This window comes from Notothenia rossii (assembly GCF_949606895.1).
Source record: "Notothenia rossii genome assembly, chromosome: 1".
Taxonomy (NCBI): domain Eukaryota; kingdom Metazoa; phylum Chordata; class Actinopteri; order Perciformes; family Nototheniidae; genus Notothenia; species Notothenia rossii.
This window is the reverse complement of record NC_136912.1, coordinates 3,844,132-3,861,631: the sequence shown is the minus strand read 5'-3', so window position 1 is coordinate 3,861,631 and position 17,500 is coordinate 3,844,132. Positions and strand designations below refer to the sequence as shown.

At 43.4% G+C, this 17,500-nt stretch overlaps 1 protein-coding gene and 1 long non-coding RNA gene across 4 annotated transcripts in view; one reads left to right on the top strand and one right to left on the bottom strand.

The window, feature by feature from the left end:
* Positions 1-1,907, bottom strand: part of LOC307042590 — a 4,780-nt gene extending 2,873 nt beyond the window's left edge. The window contains exon 1 of the long non-coding RNA XR_013809184.1: positions 1-1,907. This exon is cut by the window's left edge and continues 2,175 nt beyond it. This is a non-coding gene — a long non-coding RNA (uncharacterized lncRNA).
* The window catches only part of LOC307017619 (protein phosphatase 1 regulatory subunit 29-like), a 339,917-nt gene that overhangs the window by 57,993 nt on the left and 264,424 nt on the right, over positions 1-17,500 (top strand). The gene's annotated exons all lie outside the window — the stretch shown is intronic.

The following is a 17,500-nucleotide window of genomic DNA, read 5'->3' as shown; positions in this document are numbered from 1 at the left end:
TGAAACTGCGGTACTTACTGAGCATTGTGACGGGTAGTAGTTACCCGAACTGCATAACTCATGCTGTAACGCGTTACACCCGACACTGCCTGGAACTCACCTTAACCCTAAACTAAAGCAACGATATTCTCTCTTTTTTCCTCTCCTTTTTCTTCTTCTCTTTCTCTTTCTTCTTCTTCGTTCTTCTCTTCTTTTGCTTTTCTCTTTCTTCTTCTTTTCTCCTTCTTTCCTTTCTCTCTTTTCTTTCTTCTCTTTTCTTACCTGTTTTAGCGGTGAGGCGCAGGGAAAGGAGGCGAGCCTGCTGTGCGCTGAACCTGCTAGTAGTGATGTTACGTATTGCGCCGAGGCTTCGGAGCGTGTGTCGAGTAATCCCCAATCTTTTTGTGAAGCATGTATCGAGGCTTGTATCATTTTGGGCCAGTGACGTCATCGATGACAAGCGAACCTCGCTGCCTGTCGATACCACGTGACTGCTTCGGGAAGCGATTCATTTGAACCGTTGAGCCACAATGCTCATAATACCCATGGATGTATAACAAAACCATATTATCCCTCCTGTACCCGGGTCCGCTGGTGACACGATGGAATTAAAAGAGCTCAGACCCTCACTTATATAGAGGTCGGAAAATGTCATAAGTATAAATAGATACAGCATAAATAAATGTAGGAATAAAACATGAATAAGTAAATGAATAAATGCAGATAAGATATATCCAGTGTTTTTTGTTTTGTTTGTTTTTTTTGGGTAGATTCAGCGTGTGGGCTGTGGCTCGCTGGAAAGCAGCCGACCCACGACCGCAGGGTTTGCTTATAGAAGCTACAGCTAAATGAGATAATGCAGTTAATAAATGTATTCCTGATATGGTTTAGCCTTCTCAGGCTATAACGTGGTTAAGTTTATGAATAATATTAAGGAATACGAATCCCTCTTTGCAATGTTTACCAGCCTCCTATCGGCTTTTCAATCACAATCGTTCAACTGGAATGAAAACAATATTGTTAACATGAAAATAGGATTTTATGTCCGTTGTTTAGAGTTATTCTAAGGCTTTACTCATTGGAAACTCGGTATGAGATAGAGCGCAACTGTTGAGATTTCCAATTTGCCTGTTTTACACGCTTTGACCAACAGGGGTTTATGTTCAAATGAAGCCCATGATGAAGCCTCATGACATGAACCCTTTGCGAACCAATTGCTGGAAAGCTTCAAAGCTTCATAAGGCTTCATCTCGCCATCACTACCTGCTTGCCACCTAAGACGCACTTAAAAACCAGTACTGCTACTGAGCCGGGAGGAGGAGTAGCTTCGATGAGATGTAGCTTGAGCCCTGCCTGCCTGCAAGAGGGGTTGTGGTTGAAGCCGGAAGTGGGTGAAGCTTCGCAAGCGATGAGGGCCCGTTCCGCGTGAAGGCCGGAAGCGCCGCATTTGAGCGGCCCTGATGCCAGTGATGCCCTCTCGAGAGACTGAAGGCGTGTGTCAATTGTTTGCCTGAAGTAGCTCATTTCCATTAAGCCGGAGGAACTTCCGTGGAGCTCAGTATCCTTGTCTTTTTCTTCCGCATCCGGGTTTGCGGGGTGGCCGGCTAGAACCGCTAGCCAACTGGGGAACGCCCCCTGTAGCTTAATCCGCAAGACTGCGGAGTTGATGGATCAATACCCGGAGCTGGGACGAAGCCCTGCTGCTGCTTGCGCGTTGACACCTGGAAGACAGCTGATGGAAAAGGGGAGAGCATATATAGAGGGATTAACAGGTGCGATGATTAGGCTTGTGAATGGAGGGAAGTGATAGGTTAGCTGAGGAGTGGGGAGTGGCGCTCCCTATCCTTTAGTGAAGGGAGCGAGTATTGCCATGACGCGCAATACGAAGTGATAGGTCTTCCTGCCTGAACTTGCGCTGAGCTTCATATTAGTATTATGTTGTGGCTCTTATTGCACAATCTACTGTTTCGTAACTAACGTGTCTCTTTATAGTTAGTTGTTTTGTTTGCCTTTTTATTTGTTTTATGTGTGGATGCTTATGTAAAGCCCTTTGAATTGCGTCTGAATGATGTGCTAAATAAATAAACTAACCCTAACCCATTGAGTGTACAGAAGTGCAATACAAAACAACAACACAATTTACCACTTCAAAAATATATTATAGCCCTGAATAAAAAGTCAGGGGTCAGTCAACTTTGCAGAAGTACAGTACTACATTAAATGAAATGTAATTATGCGAGTATTCATGACGTCTCGCCCCGTGTGGCTGTGAATGTGTGATGTTGAGTTAATTCATCCTCAGCAGCATGTGGTGACATTTAAACTGTAAACAAACACAAGCCGCTTGGTTGATTTCTCTCCTTGGCGGAGCAGCAGAGAGAATAGGACTTTGGCATTTTGTTTCCACAGATTTCCCTGTTGCAGAGGCCTCGACACAGACAGGGTTTATGTCGACTACATTTTTGAAAAAGTTCACATTGCTCGGAGCTACGCTGGGAATTTTCCGAGGTCATTAAACGGCGTGTAGCAATAAGAGTAATAAAGGAGTACCATGATTTTACAGTTGTTATAAAATGAGTTGGAAGTCCAGCGCGGCGGAGATGTCAACAGAAAGAGGGCTGTTCACACAGCTGTGGGTTGGAACTGAGTATAAATGGAGATTCAAGGAAAACGAAATTAAACGGGTGGCACCAGTTCTTATGTAGCGACTGATTTGGCCAATTGGCTCGTTTCTCCCTCACTGCGAGTTGGACCCTGGTACCCCTCAACAAAATAACACCTGTTGGCAAACCTGGCTCTGACATGGTGGAACAAGCTCCCCTTAGATATCAGGACAGCAGTAGGTCTACACATCTTACATGGCAAACTAATCCAACCTAAAAAACACAGAACACGTAGTTCTCTAAAGGTTCAGCTCATTTGAAGCTAATGCACCAACACTCTCTTTACCTGCATGTTTGTTGTTCTGAGTTTGTATCTTCGTAGGTTAAATGGTTTTTGGAGCCAAGGCAGAAGGTATAAAAGTTAGCGCTGAGCTTCAGTCTGCAATGTTCAAAACAACAGATAAAGCCAGAAGTCTAGGTGTAATCATGGAGTCTGACCTGAGTTTCAACAGTCACATTAAAACAGTTACTAAATCAGCTTACTATCACCTAAAGAACATATCTAGGATTAAAAGACTGATGTCACAGCAGGACCTGGAGAAACGTGTCCATGCTTGTATCTTCAGTAGACTGGACTACTGCAACGGTGTCTTCACAGGTCTCACTAAAACATCTATTAGAAAGCTGCAGCTGATTCAGAACGCCGCTGCTCGAGTCCTCACTGACACTAAGGTGCTGCTCACACGGGAACGTTTGCGTTTATGCACAGTATGCGTTTTCAAAAAAGTATTCCGTTCACACGTATTCGTTTCATTTGACTGTTCACACGAGAACGCTGGAAACGCTGTAGTACATATGCTGGGACTGTAAGTGGTAACTGGTCGCCCTTCTGGTTGTTCGCGGCTGTGGATTTAGCAACATGTAGTTCATGTTGTTCTCCATGTCCACTTGTTGCACCGTAGATGTAGCACTAACATCTGTATCATGGTCAGTAGCGTCTGGAGCACAGCAGCAACCCTGTGATGCGCCATTGTTGTTGTGAATGAATGAAGCGGGGGTGAGCAGGTGAGATGGGGAGAGGTGGGGGGAGGCGGGGAGAGGCGGGGCTATCGTTATTTCGTATAGAGGCGATTACACGGAGCCGTTGGACCCCCCCAGAGCGTTTCGTTTCCAAATCTATCCACCTTGGGACCCGTTATCGTTTGTGGGGTCCGTTTCTTTCGTTTTGTGACGGCCTTGTGTAAATGAAAGGGCTATACGCAAGAGAAACTACGCGGATCCAGCCCGTTTTGTTCTCGTGTAAACGGGGTCTAAGAAAGTGGATCACATCGCTCCAGTTCTGAAGTCTTTACTCTGGCTTCCTGTGTGTCAAAGAATAGATTTCAAAATACTGCTGCTGGTTTATAAAGCACTGAATGGTTTAGGACCAAAATACATTTCTGACCTCCTGCTAAATGATGAACCATCCAGATCTCTCAGGTCTTCAGGGACGGGTCAGCTTTCTGTCCCCAGAGTCAGAACTAAACATGGAGAAGCAGCGTTCAGTTATTCTGCTCCAAATATCTGGAACAAACTCTCAGACTCTCGCTGCAACTCTGACTACTTTTAAATCCAGGCTGAAGACTTTTCTTTTTGTCGCTGCTTTTAATTGAACTATTCATATCTTAGACTGTAACTTTTTATTCATTTGCTTTGTATTCATGTATTTTTTCTTTTAATGTTTCTTTTATTAACTTGTCTTTTTAATGACTTTTTTTAAATGCCTTTCTCTGAATCTCTTTCATTTTTGTAAAGCACCTTGAATTGCCTTGTGTTGAAAGGTGCTATATAAATGAACTGGTCTTGCCTTTAATGTATCTTTGGATAAGAGTGTCAGCTTATATCCACACTCTTTATCTGCCAGATCATCGTAAAAAATCATCCTGAATTAACTGAGAAACTGTACATTTGTTCTGACTGGTTTAGAGTAAAAAGTAAAAGAGGCTGTGGGGAATATGGTCAACAGATAGGCTCTGTCTGTTTAACAAATTGCTGTTGAATAAATGATGGGAACTGCAAAGAGTTTGAATGACATTTCACAAAATGAGATGTGAAACCAATCAAATTGATACAAATCTCTTTAAACAGCAAGGGGCAACTTTGTGGTTTGGAAAGAGTTGTGCTTTCCGTTTGTAGTCAAAAGTCATATTTACAAATGTCATGTCTTTGTTTGAATAAAATAAAATTGAAATTGCTGTTCTGTAAAGTAAAGGAGGTGAAACGCATTGTTCGAAATGCAAGTTTTGAACCCATTGGCAAATGTCTTATTACTATTTAGCTTTTACTATCTTATAAATAGCTTCCAAACTGGGTGAAATAATCTGCACGTCAATATCGACTCTTTACTCTAACGCCATTCTTGCATCTCAAGTTGCTTATTGAACTTTATCCATCACCATGCTGAAAGCCCCCGTCACACTGTCCCGAAATTGACACCCGATGGACACACGAATATGGAATTGTGAATTTCGCACAAAGATGGCCCCGAACCACACACGAAGGCAACATTTACATTACATTGAAGACATACAACTGCAACGAAAGAAACACAAACAATGATGTTAAAGTATTATGATACTGTGATGATATTTTCAGACTTTGTTCTTTACTTTCTCCGTCTTTATATGTAGAAGATATTAAGTTTTCTCCGTCATGTGGTTTCCATAGCAACAACAACTTCCTCGCCTTCAAAATAATATATTATCCTTTTTAGTTTCACAGAACACAAATTGGGTTATTTACATAATATGTTTACATGATTTTGTTGTCCAATAAAACAACCAGATGGACACACGATAAAGGAAATGTTCAAATTCGGCTCTGATCGTAGCAACATCGGGACATTCGTGAGGGCATCTTAAGCCATCTTTTGCATGCCAACGATTTTGCCACGGCTCCCGAAGTTGCTGCCGGAGCCTGAGAAACTCCACCGGCGGTCATACGATGGCTTAAGATGCCCTCACGAATGGCCCGATGTTGCTACGATCAGAGCCGAATTTGAACATTTCCTTAATCGTGTGTCCATCGGGTGTCAATTTCGGGACAGTGTGACAGGGGCTGAAAGGAAATATGTTTCTATAGTTGAAAACTGCATATAGACTACACTCTAAAGAAAGCCAGGAAAAGATTTACAAAGGATTGTTAGTTTTCTGTGGATTAAATCTGTTCAAATCCAAACTGTAGATATCATTAAAAGTGTTTTGACCATAGCTGCATTCTGGGACCTTTGGGAATACATCTCAAAGGCTTCAGTTATCTTGAGCTACAGTGTCTGGAGGAGATACATGCTGGAGGTCTGCCATGCGTGTCCTTATAGGTAATTAAAAAAGCAATCTTCAAAATGAATTCTAAAATGTGCTTGAAGAAAGTATTACAAGGTTAAAGCAGGAACAACACAAGCCCCCTGCTGGGTGTTCGTTAGAAGTCTTGACTTGACTCTTGAACGAGGTAAACAAACATTTAATAATAATGAGCCCAGCACATCATGAAATGCAGCCATCTTGAAAGCATGTCAGCTGCTTTCTCTAGTCCTGAAGAGATAACGTGGACCTTAGATCTGAGGTTGTTTACTACGTCACTGCGCTGGAAATGGGATTTTGTTATTCCTTTCTGGTTTTACCACGAGGACTCTGAGCCGTTTGTGAACGTTCTTTCATTGCTGAGCGTTGTGCACCGTGTGTGTAGGATGAGATCGGGACAGCTTGTACATTTGATTTTCTGTGTCAGGATCCCAACATCAAATGGCCTAACAGATGAGTCACTGTCATCAATTCATGTCCAAAATGTCACACTAATTCAATTGGCTTTATAAATACACATGCTTTCCGTCATCATCACCAGCATACGCTCACCTCTTCATACTGTAGATCTGTTGATCTGCAAAAATGTATGCAAGCGAGCCCTCGGTCGAACACATTTGTAATTTGCGTTTTTAGCCGCTCTCTCTTTTCACAAACACTCCAAGCTTCTTTTCCCTCTGCAGCGTTAGAGTGATTACTCTCTTCTCCACGGAGCTGGTGGTGGATGTCTGGTTCCCTGCTACGAGGAGCAGCTCGGAGCATTTATCCCTTCTTTTTTTCGGAGGACATTGTGTAATCGAAAAAGCCGTGTGCGAAAATAACAGGATGTGACACCTCCTAATCTCTGACTCTATTTCAATCCGGTTCACACTGACATGGTTTATTGGCGTGAAAGTAAAAGAATAAACGCTGGCAAGATGTGGAAGCAGCAGATGAAAATGTGCACGATACGTCAGCATTGGCCTTTTGGCTTTTGTGTATTTGAATGCAGAAAAAAAACGTGTTTATCGGCTATTGGAATACAGACCTGGAGTTCAGTGGAGAGGGAATTGGTGTGTGTGTGTGTGTGTGTGTGTGTGTGTGTGTGTGTGTGTGTGTGTGTGTGTGTGTGTGTGTGTGTGTGTGTGTGTGTGTGTGTGTGTGTGTGTGTGTGTGTGTGTGTGTGTGTGTGTGTGTGTGTGTGTGTGTGTGTGTGTGTGTGTGTGTGTGTGTGTGTGTGTGTGTGTGTGTGTGTGTGTGTCAGCCGGGGCAGAGAGCAGAAATCCCATTAACAGTATGAGTTTGTGGAGTGAAAATGAAATAGTTTTCAAGTAGAGCCGGACAATTACCGTCTTCTTTCCCGAAATGGCATCCCAGCGTTCGTCCGCCCTGCTCGCCCCCTCTCTCTCCTCCCCATCCCCACTCTTCTTAATTTCCTCACAAGTTAACAATGACCATCCTCCACCTCTTCATCTCATCTTTCTGCGGCACCTCTCTCTCGCTCTCTCCATGCCTTAATTTAATTTTCTGCACCATTAATACTAAGCCCAGACCTTAACGGCCTGATTTGCGGTCCACTCTGAACGAAAAAGGCGAGTCATATTTTCGGGGGGACTTCGCCTTAAATCAAAATGGTGGCCCGGCCTGCTGACGGGAGGGGAAGCTGATGGATGGTGGAGGAGACAGAAGAAAAATTGGCAAATATAAGCCGGCCTGAGGGGGGAACACACACACACACACACACACACACACACACACACACACACACACACACACACACACACACACACACACACACACACACACACACACACACACACACACACACACACACACACACACACACACACACACACACTGATACTGCCAGGTTCTTGCTGGAGGAGCGCTGGTAATTGACAGTGCAGGGTGCAGCATCTATCCTTCCATGAACTCCCAACTAGTGTCTCAGTTCTCTTGCCAAATACGGAATATATGATGCAGACTCACTTCAGATATCAGTCTTATGATTTAATTGGATTTGTTCATGCTTGGGAATATGAGCAGTCCAATCGAATCTGAAGTCCAATTTAAAAGGTTGTGGCAACTTCATTCAAAGTTACATCGTCAAAAATGAAACGTTTATGTGCCTACTTTGACTGAAGGGTTGGATTTGATAGGATTAATTTCACAAGCTTGGAGTGTATTTGCATTGTAGCAATGCCATATAGATATAATGCATGTGAAAAGCATGTTACACACCAACACATACTGTATAGGGATAAAATTAAACAAGACAACGTTGAGTTTCCTACATTTTTACCAATAATAGCAAAGATGTATCGGAGGTTAAGTCTAAAGCTTTTTAAAAGTTTTTGTAATTCCGGACAAAAGGGTTAGGGTTAGGGTCTTAGGCAAGTGTACAAACTAGGGTTGTCAGTCGATTAAAAATATTTATTCGCGATTAATCGCAAATTCATCGCCTGTTCTAAATGTACCTTAGAGGAATATTTTTCAAGTTTTTAATACTCTTATTAACATATGAGTGGACAAATATTCTTTATGCAAATGTTTATTATCATTTGAACAAGGACAAATATTCTCATGAATATTAAACACAACAACCTGGAACCTCTCTCACACAATAATACAATACAAAGTGTGTGTGTGTGTGTGTGTGTGTGTGTGTGTGTGTGTGTGTGTGTGTGTGTGTGTGTGTGTGTGTGTGTGTGTGTGTGTGTGTGTGTGTGTGTGTGTGTGTGTGTGTGTGTGTGTGTGTGTGTGTGTGTGTGTGTGTGTGAGTGAGTGAGTGAGTGAGTGAGTGAGTGAGTGAGTGAGTGAGTGAGTGAGTGAGTGAGTGAGTGAGTGAGTGAGTGAGTGAGTGAGTGAGTGAGTGAGTGAGTGAGTGAGTGAGTGAGTGAGTGAGTGAGTGAGTGAGTGAGTGAGTGAGTGAGTGAGTGAGTGAGTGAGTGAGTGAGTGAGTGAGTGAGTGAGATCGTTGGAGCTATGTGCAGCTCAAGGCATACGCTCGAACGGGAGCTGCCTGGACGCTGTGATCATGTTGCGCGCTCTATCCGTGCTGAGTGTGCTGACTGTTCCCACAATGTCCCGCTGTCTGGCTTCTTGCATGAAGTCAAGTGCTCGGCGCAGTTGTCGGCCAAATGTCGCTCTTCTGTTTTCATTTAAACAGCTCCTTATATCCGTTAGCGCAGCTAGCTAGCACTAGATGCTAACAACAACAATACACGTAAGGTCTCTCTCAGTCGGTGCCTGCCGGTGAGCGTGGAAGTGTGGTCTGCCACAAGCGGGCGGCAGGAGCGGGGCTGTCAGCATCAGCTAGATGGTATTTTAAACTCGATGCGCTCTGAAACTACGGGGTGGCCGAGTGACAAAAAGTACACATGCGTTAATCGCGTTAAAATAATTAGTGGCGTTAATTTAATAATTAATTCATATTAACGCGTTAACTTGACAGCCCTAGTACAAACATATAAGGGTTGTAAGGGAAAACGCCAGGGTTATTAGTGGAAAAGCCGGCGCTAAGGTTAGCATGTAATGCAACACTTGGCCACCATAGGGAGTAATGAGCCATTGGCGATAAATGTAAGATCATAATCTATTTACCGCTTTTTAAATATTGATCATCCCTTAGAAATCTTTCTGACACATCTGGATCCTGGAGTTAGGGTTCTTCTATCGAACCTTATTATTCCACTTCAGAATCAGAATACCTTTATGAGTCCCATAGAGGGGACATTTACATTGTTACAGCAGACAAAGAGCCAAAGACAGCTTAATGTTACGAAGAAGTATGCATACAAAAGTATTAAAGGGAAAAAAAAGTTAGAATATAATAAAAAATAGGATCAAATAAAAAGTTACACAATTTACCAAATACACACCCTCTAACAGTTCTTAGGATTTAGCAGCCAAGTTGGGGTTACGGCCCGTCCACTCTACAGCTTCGACAGCTTCAAAAACGGTTTCCAACGCGTCTGCCCATTCACTTTGAATGGGGTGATGTCATGTTGCCTCGCTTTTCGCCGAACTGAATTGTGGGTAGCAGAGCGGAGCTTCCCTGGCGTTTCAGGCTGCAAAAGTTGAGCAATGTTCAACTTTTGAAGCGTCTGAAGCTTTCGGTGGAAGCGTCAGCCAATCAAATCATATGCCAGTACAAGCTCTAGCCAATCAAACCGCTGCTTGTGTGTCAGGGGCGGGAGATTCATGTGATTGGTTGTTGGTCGAGCTTCAGACACGCCCGCCGGCAAGCTTTTTTTGAAGCTGTAGTGTGGACGGGCTGTTAGGGTTAGGCATGCCAGTTACAATTTTTTACTTCCAGCCTTGGCCAACTCCTCTCTATACTGCAGTAAATAGCATAGGCTTTACACCAAATGTCAATACTTTTTTGTTACACTTTCTTCTCTTCACTCAGACAGTAGCCTTAAGGAAGACAGTATTTTGACCCAGTATGTTTGCTCTCATTAAGTCGAACGCTCTGATGGACCGAGGTGGGATCTGTTGTCTGGACTCGGCTTCTCTTTGATGCTTCATCGTTGATGTTGTGAGCGTTGCAGCAAATCTGTCCGACACTAGCAGGCTCTTTCTCTGTAACATGTTGTGTTTTGCCTCCGAGGCCTCAGAGGTTCTGACAGAAAGGCTGGAATTGACTTTAAAGTTGCACATCATCAGCAATAAATCACGAGTTGAACCCTGACAAAATTATACATGACTGCACGGATTAGGTTGAATAATGAATGAGCTCTCGGGTTTGAATAAGCACGTTCAGGGCTTTTCAAATGGCATTGTGGTCGACACCCACTGGGCTCCTTTCATCACGGAAAGAGTAGGATGGTTTGGGCTTTGGAGAACACGCTGGAGATGAGGTACTGCAGGGATTTGATCTCAGGCCAGGAGGATACATGTGGCTCCAGAGATACAGTCTAACCCTTCTGTTGTCTCTTTCCAGTATACCGAGTCAATTATAATATGCCACAATACAAGTTAAATTCTAAACGGGCTGAAAAAATGAATATTATTTTTTCAGCTGTGTAATTGGATCGAGGGGTAGAGCGCAAACCTGCCGGCGTGCTCTCGATGCGATGTTGTGTAATTTCTACTGTTTGATTTCCCTTGTGTTTGTTACAGCTCCCCTCCTGGAATCCATTAGGGCCGCTGCAATCACGTAGAAACACACAAACGGAAACACACACCCACTGCAGATTGCTCCTTTCTCGCTTCGTCTTCCATTTACAGCAAGTCCTCACAACCCCCCCCCCCCCTCCCTCCCTCCCTCCCTCCCTCCACTCTCTCTTCCCATGCCTCCCAGTGCCCAGAAATAATTGACATGTTCCAACCAACCTGCTTATTAAATAAACACCACATCGCTCAAAAAGTGGCTGCCCCCGCCACTCACGCTGGGTTTGGACACATGTGTTCTGACACCTTCAAGGTCCTATTAATCATTCAGATGCAATTTGTTCAAAGGGTCTAAGTGGATGATGTGTCAGCGCGAGATGCCTCGATGTGCTGTCCCTGCTGAGCAAGTTTCAGTTATAGAGTTACTGAAGTTTGATTACACTTCCTATTTCTTCTGATGGATTTTGAGGAGAAGGTAGTCCTCTCCATCTGCTTCTTCTCCAAAATCCAGTGCAGCCTAGACAAAAAAATAGATCCACAACCCGTTGAATTTGACGGCGAAACAGAGAGACAGGTGTTGTCCTTCATCCTGTTCCTATACATGTCCTGTACATCCAAATGCAACAAAAAAAAAGACCTCATTTAACAAAAAAAAAATGAAATTGTCCCCTTTAAGCTCGACTTCCAGCCTCATGAGTCCGAATCAAAACCTTTTACTGTGATATCTCGTTTTAATAGTTGCTTTATAAATTCATTTTTGCTGTATTATTAAATTAATTTCAGTTTTTCATTCTGACACTTTTTCCCAAAGTGAAAAATGAAGTTCCATCTTATCTTAAAGCCTCTATGCTCTTCTCACGGATTGAAGTGGACGGGGTTTGGTCGAAAAAAGGTGACGCCCAGTGAGGAATCTTCCAAGTGTGTGGAAGTGCCCTAAACCTGCACTCCCTCTAAAGGCCCGGACACACCAGGCCGATTATCGGCGTCAGGCTGACGATGAGCGTCGACACGCCCTACTCAGATTGGTGTGCCCCGCTCCGTCTGATCTTTTCAGCCGGGCCGACACCTTTTCGGGGCGGGCAGTCGGCCAAAGGCAGTCGGCAAAATAAATCACTCTGATTGGCTGAGCAGCTAGCGAATCAGTGCATGAGAAGCGAAACGGAAGTGAGGGACCCAAACAAACTATTAAGAAGGCAAATGTGAGATTTCCTTTAACTCCAGCTCTCGACACAGGTTGGGGAAAGCCCCGTGAGCTTCTCGCTGTAGAGTGAAAATGGAACACGCTAATCGTTGTTGGTTTATATCACGCAGTCTGTTCTTCTTCTCTCGGTTATCACGCAGTCTGTCTTCCGGTTGTTGCCTCTTTTGAATGACGAATACACATTACCGCCGCCTGCTGGTCAGGAGAGTTATTACCACTCACTCATGCGCAGTTCGTACGTGCCGTCTGTGTCAGTTCTTTGGGGTCAGATTGGTGTGTCCGGGCCTTAACATCCAGCAGGGGAAACTCCTCCGCTTTGGGCAAAACAAAATCAGATTACATAGAAGTCTATGAGAAACATTCTTGACGAGTTAAAGTTCTCCATTGCAAGTGTTAGGCCTTCTATAACACAGCACTATATTCATGAAGTAAAGGTGCAGCTCAGAGTAAAATACAGTGCTTTAAGGGAGGGCTACGATGCTATGTTGCTAGCAAAGGGTTTTTTCATTTCACAGTACATTTAGTTGCCAAACATTTGTCTGTGTGAGCTTGTGGTTTAGCTCCGCCTTCTTCAGTCACTTCTGGTTTTAAAAAAACAACAAATACAAATGGCAAATTGTATTAATGTTTAATTCCAATTCTGAAGAAAGCTGTGAAGTTGTAACCTTTAGTTGTTGATTAAATGGGATCAAGCTTAATCCTAAACAGTCTGAGATAAAGATGATATTAATATAATATAATCCACATACATCGGTCTTCTTGACCTTAACTTGTATTGTTGCCATCAATCTAACTGTTGTACCGAACTATAGACAATCTGAACCCAATGATTTGAGGAATTTTAAAACACATCTTGCATTCGATGCTCTCCCTTTGCCTTGTCATGTTCAGGTCAAGGTTATAGCATTGAGTAAAAGTGAGCACTTGGGCGTTGTAGTTCCTCCAGTGACTGATGGTCTGACCCGAGGTTTCTTCCCAGGATCACACGTCCAAAGGCAGCATCATTACTAAGACCTGGTCCACCTCATCATCTCATACTGACTTCTTTCAATTCATGAATCACCTTTTTCTACAAACATTATAACCAGCCGTCTCGCAGAGCTGCTTACAGGATGTTATGAACTCAACACGACTCCTTATGGATGAGTTTAAAAATAAGCATTTGGCTTGTAGTTCACAAATGGATTCCAACGCTTTGATTCTAGTTATACGTCCTTGTAAGATTCTTCAACACTGGAAACTTGAGTCAGGTAAAGCTTAACGTTTGACTAAGGCACGCACATGTCAGGTACTTCAGTAAAGCGGCTCAGTGGCATCGGATCAAAGCTGTGTGTGTGTGTGTGTGTGTGTGTGTGTGTGTGTGTGTGTGTGTGTGTGTGTGTGTGTGTGTGTGTGTGTGTGTGTGTGTGTGTGTGTGTGTGTGTGTGTGTGTGTGTGTGTGTGTGTGTGTGTGTGTGTGTGTGTGTGTGTGTGTGTGTGTGTGTGTGTGTGTGTGTGTGTGTGTGTGTGTGTCTCTGAGGCAGGCACAGAACTCTGCAGACCATAACTCTATCCAATAAATAAACATTTTGCTGCTACACGCAGATTCAGGAAATGAAATCCATTAACTAATACCTGAGAGGGAATTTGCCAGCAGTGAAAGTAAAAACCCGGTGCTCTGTAGTTAAAGTGAGTTCTCAACTCAGCTGGCAGCACTGAGGTTTTATTTAAAGCTGTGTTTCTCAAACTGTGGGGATGTCCTCTATATTAGTTAAAGACATTACAAGTAAATCAAAGAGCACACATACTCTTAGATTCTTCTTTTTGTAAAAATGACTTAACTTAAAGCAACCAAAACTTCAGTGGTGGACAGTAACAAAAGTAGAAAGTGTAAAGAAGTGCCATGTTTAGTTTTACTTTTATTTTAGTATTCCCTATTGCTGCTACTTCCCCCCTTTGCTCAACTACAATTATTTCTATACTGTATTTATTTACTATATTTATCTTACAGTTTACGTTGACTATTCTGATTATTACTACTATTACTACTACTACTAATAGTACTACTACCACAACTATTACTATTATTACTAGGGATGCACCGATACACATATTTTCACTTCCGATCCGATTCCGATAACTAAATTTGGATATCTGCCGATACCGATACTATTCCGATATCTCTGATAACAGTCTTGATCTTTCAAATTATACCAGCCACTTGATGATAGACCAAAGTATACTGGCACAGGAAGCACTTAAGTAGAAGTTGTAGCCTACTAAACCTCCAAAAAATAGCCCTTACATTTATGAGGACATACATGATCATCATCTTTACTGTTAACAAACTACACGCAAGCAGGATTTCAAGTTGGCCTTCAATATTTATTCACCTCAGCAACCCATAATGGGTAAAACATTGTCTTAACAAAACAAACAAATGAAGTGCAGCAGCACTATCTGAGATAACATAACACATAAAATAACAGTGAGGCCAGGATCAACCACTTTCACTTAAACATTGTCAGGTTCTTTTTTAGGAAGATTAGCATTTCTGCCCGCTCTGCTGTCAGGCGATTTCTCTTTTCATCCACGATATTGGATGCTGTGCTGAAAAGTCTTTCACTTTCCACACTGGTTGCACTGGTTGCACTCCTGGGGCACTCAGGAACTTTGTGGCAACTGCAGCAATGAGGGGAAACCGAGCATGGTGGTTTGCCCAGTATTGAAAAGGGCTGTCTGCCTCACCTATAGTTGGTTCCTTTAAGAACATCTGCATTTGTGTGACCGCAGTCTGGGTACCACTACCTCCTGCAGGTTCATCATGCTCGACCAAAATTTTGTCATATAGACTGCTGAAGCTGCTTTTCATTTTGCCTGGAGGAACACCAGTGCTTGGCCCAGCTTCCATGCAAGCAATCTTCTTAGCTGGCTCAGCCACCGTTGTCCCAGCATCATCAGTGAGTGCTTGCTCCATCTTCTCCAGCTCTTGAATCAGGAGAGCCTTCCCCCTCCTGGCAGCTTCTCCACTTGTAAAGAATCTGACACACACACACACAGAAGAAGAAACATTGAGTACAAGTTATACAGCTGGGCATGCAGGCAGACAAACACACACACACACACACACACACACACACACACACACACACACACACACACACACACACACACACACACACACACACACACACACACACACACACACACACTTCCCCGTTATCCAATTACTTTTAGTTTACATTAAGTTAATATCATTAAGAAATATTCACGTTAAAGTTAGGAATATGTTAACACTTGATTCAGCAGCATTTTGATTAAATTGCAACAAAAAATGCCTTACCTGTCCTTGTATCGAGCGTCCACTAAAGTGGCAAGAGCATAGAGTGGCTCACTTTCGATGTCGCTGAAACGCCGGTTGACAGCTTGGAGAAGCGTACTTTTCATTGTTTTGATGCCGCTGTCGGTATTGGTATTCTCTGCGAGCAGGCGTTGTAAAACTGTGACGGCTGGAATTACTTCGGCTGCAGTGGAGGTCGCCGAGCTGATTTTCCTGGTTAACTCCTCGAAGGGCTCCAGCACAGTCGCTGTTTTTTCAAGCAAAGCCCAGTCGTTGGCTGACAGTGTTGCTGGTAAGTTGTGGTCGGCAGCATAGGCACAGAGGGGTCGTTTCTCTTTCAAGATGCTCTTGATCATGTAATAGGAACTATTCCATCTAGTCTGCACATCTTGAACCAGGCGAGAAGGGTTCGTCGCTGTTCCCGCTTGCATTTCACGCTGCAGGTCTTCCAGGCGAGACTGTGCAAGTTGTGAATGCTTAAAGTGAGCTACGATTTTTCGGCTGTTTGCCAAGGCGTCGCTAACGCTGCGCTGTGATATGAGACCCTCATTCACAACGAGCTGCAGTGAGTGAGAGAAACAGCCGAGGTTAGAAACGGACATGTCTTGCATTGCTGCCTTCATGTTGCTCGCGTTGTCTCGCAGAATAGCATGTACCTTTTCCAGTGGGATCCCCCAGTTGTTTAGCATTTCTGTAATGGATGCTGCGATTGTTGCACGGTTGTGGGAGCCTCTGCACTTCTTTACTTGGAGCACGGCACTACAACGCCTGTATGTCTCGCGGTCAATCCAGTGCACTGTAAGACTTATCAGTGACATTGGGCAGACATCTGACGTCCAAATGTCTGTCGTAAAGCTCAGATTTGGGACTCCCTTTAACTTGTCGGCTAACTTGGTTGACACTCGGTTGTAAAGTTCAGGTAGCGCAGTCTCTGACAAATATCTCCTCGATGGTAAACTATATCTTGGCTGCAAATGTTCCATCAGGCCGCGAAAACCTTCATTTTCGACCACTGATAATGGTTGGTCATCGAGTACGATGAAGTTCGGTACCTTCCCAGTTATTTCTTTAGCTTTCACGTTGTCTGGTGAGAGTTTACCTTGTCTTTCGAATGACTGTAGAAGTGACTCCTGACGGCTAGTCTGTGCTTTCAGCCCCCTCACGGCTAAGAACTCATCGTGCTCTTTAGGGTGGTGCTTCTGCAGGTGTTTTATTAGGTTTGTAGTATTGTATGTCGCAACGGAGCGTCCACCTCTGGATATAACGGCTTTGCAAACATTACATGTTGCTGTATTGCTTTGCAGTGAATCGAGAGAAAAGTATTGCCATACAGCAGACATATTGATAGTTAGCAACAAAATAGTTAGCACTAATTACCCGGCCAGAGACCAGACCGCTCAACGTTCGACTGCTTGCTTGTTGCAAACTATGGCATGGAATTCTTGAACGGGGGCGTGCCTAGGCTACTGTGATCACTGAGATGGCCCCGTTTAGGAAATCCATTCCACATGTTGCAGTAGCAAAGCAACATACCAGAACCGTGCACGGAGAATCTTTTCAGCATAATGTGTGGATCGGAAATCTAGGGGTATGGATCGGAAATTTCCGATACGTGAATTACGTTGATATCGGAACCCGATACCGATACTGGATCGGATCGGCCCCATCCCTAATTATTACTAGTATTACTACTACTACTAGTACTACGAGTACTACTAATACTACTACTACTACTACTACTACTACTACTACTACTACTATTATTACTACTACTATTACTACTACTACTACTACTACTACTACTACTACTATTACTATTACTACTAGTATTACTACTACTACTAGTATTACTACTACTACTAGTACTACTAGTACTACCATTATTACTACTACTACTACTACTACTACTACTACTACTACTATTATTACTACTACTATTACTACTACTACTACTACTACTACTACT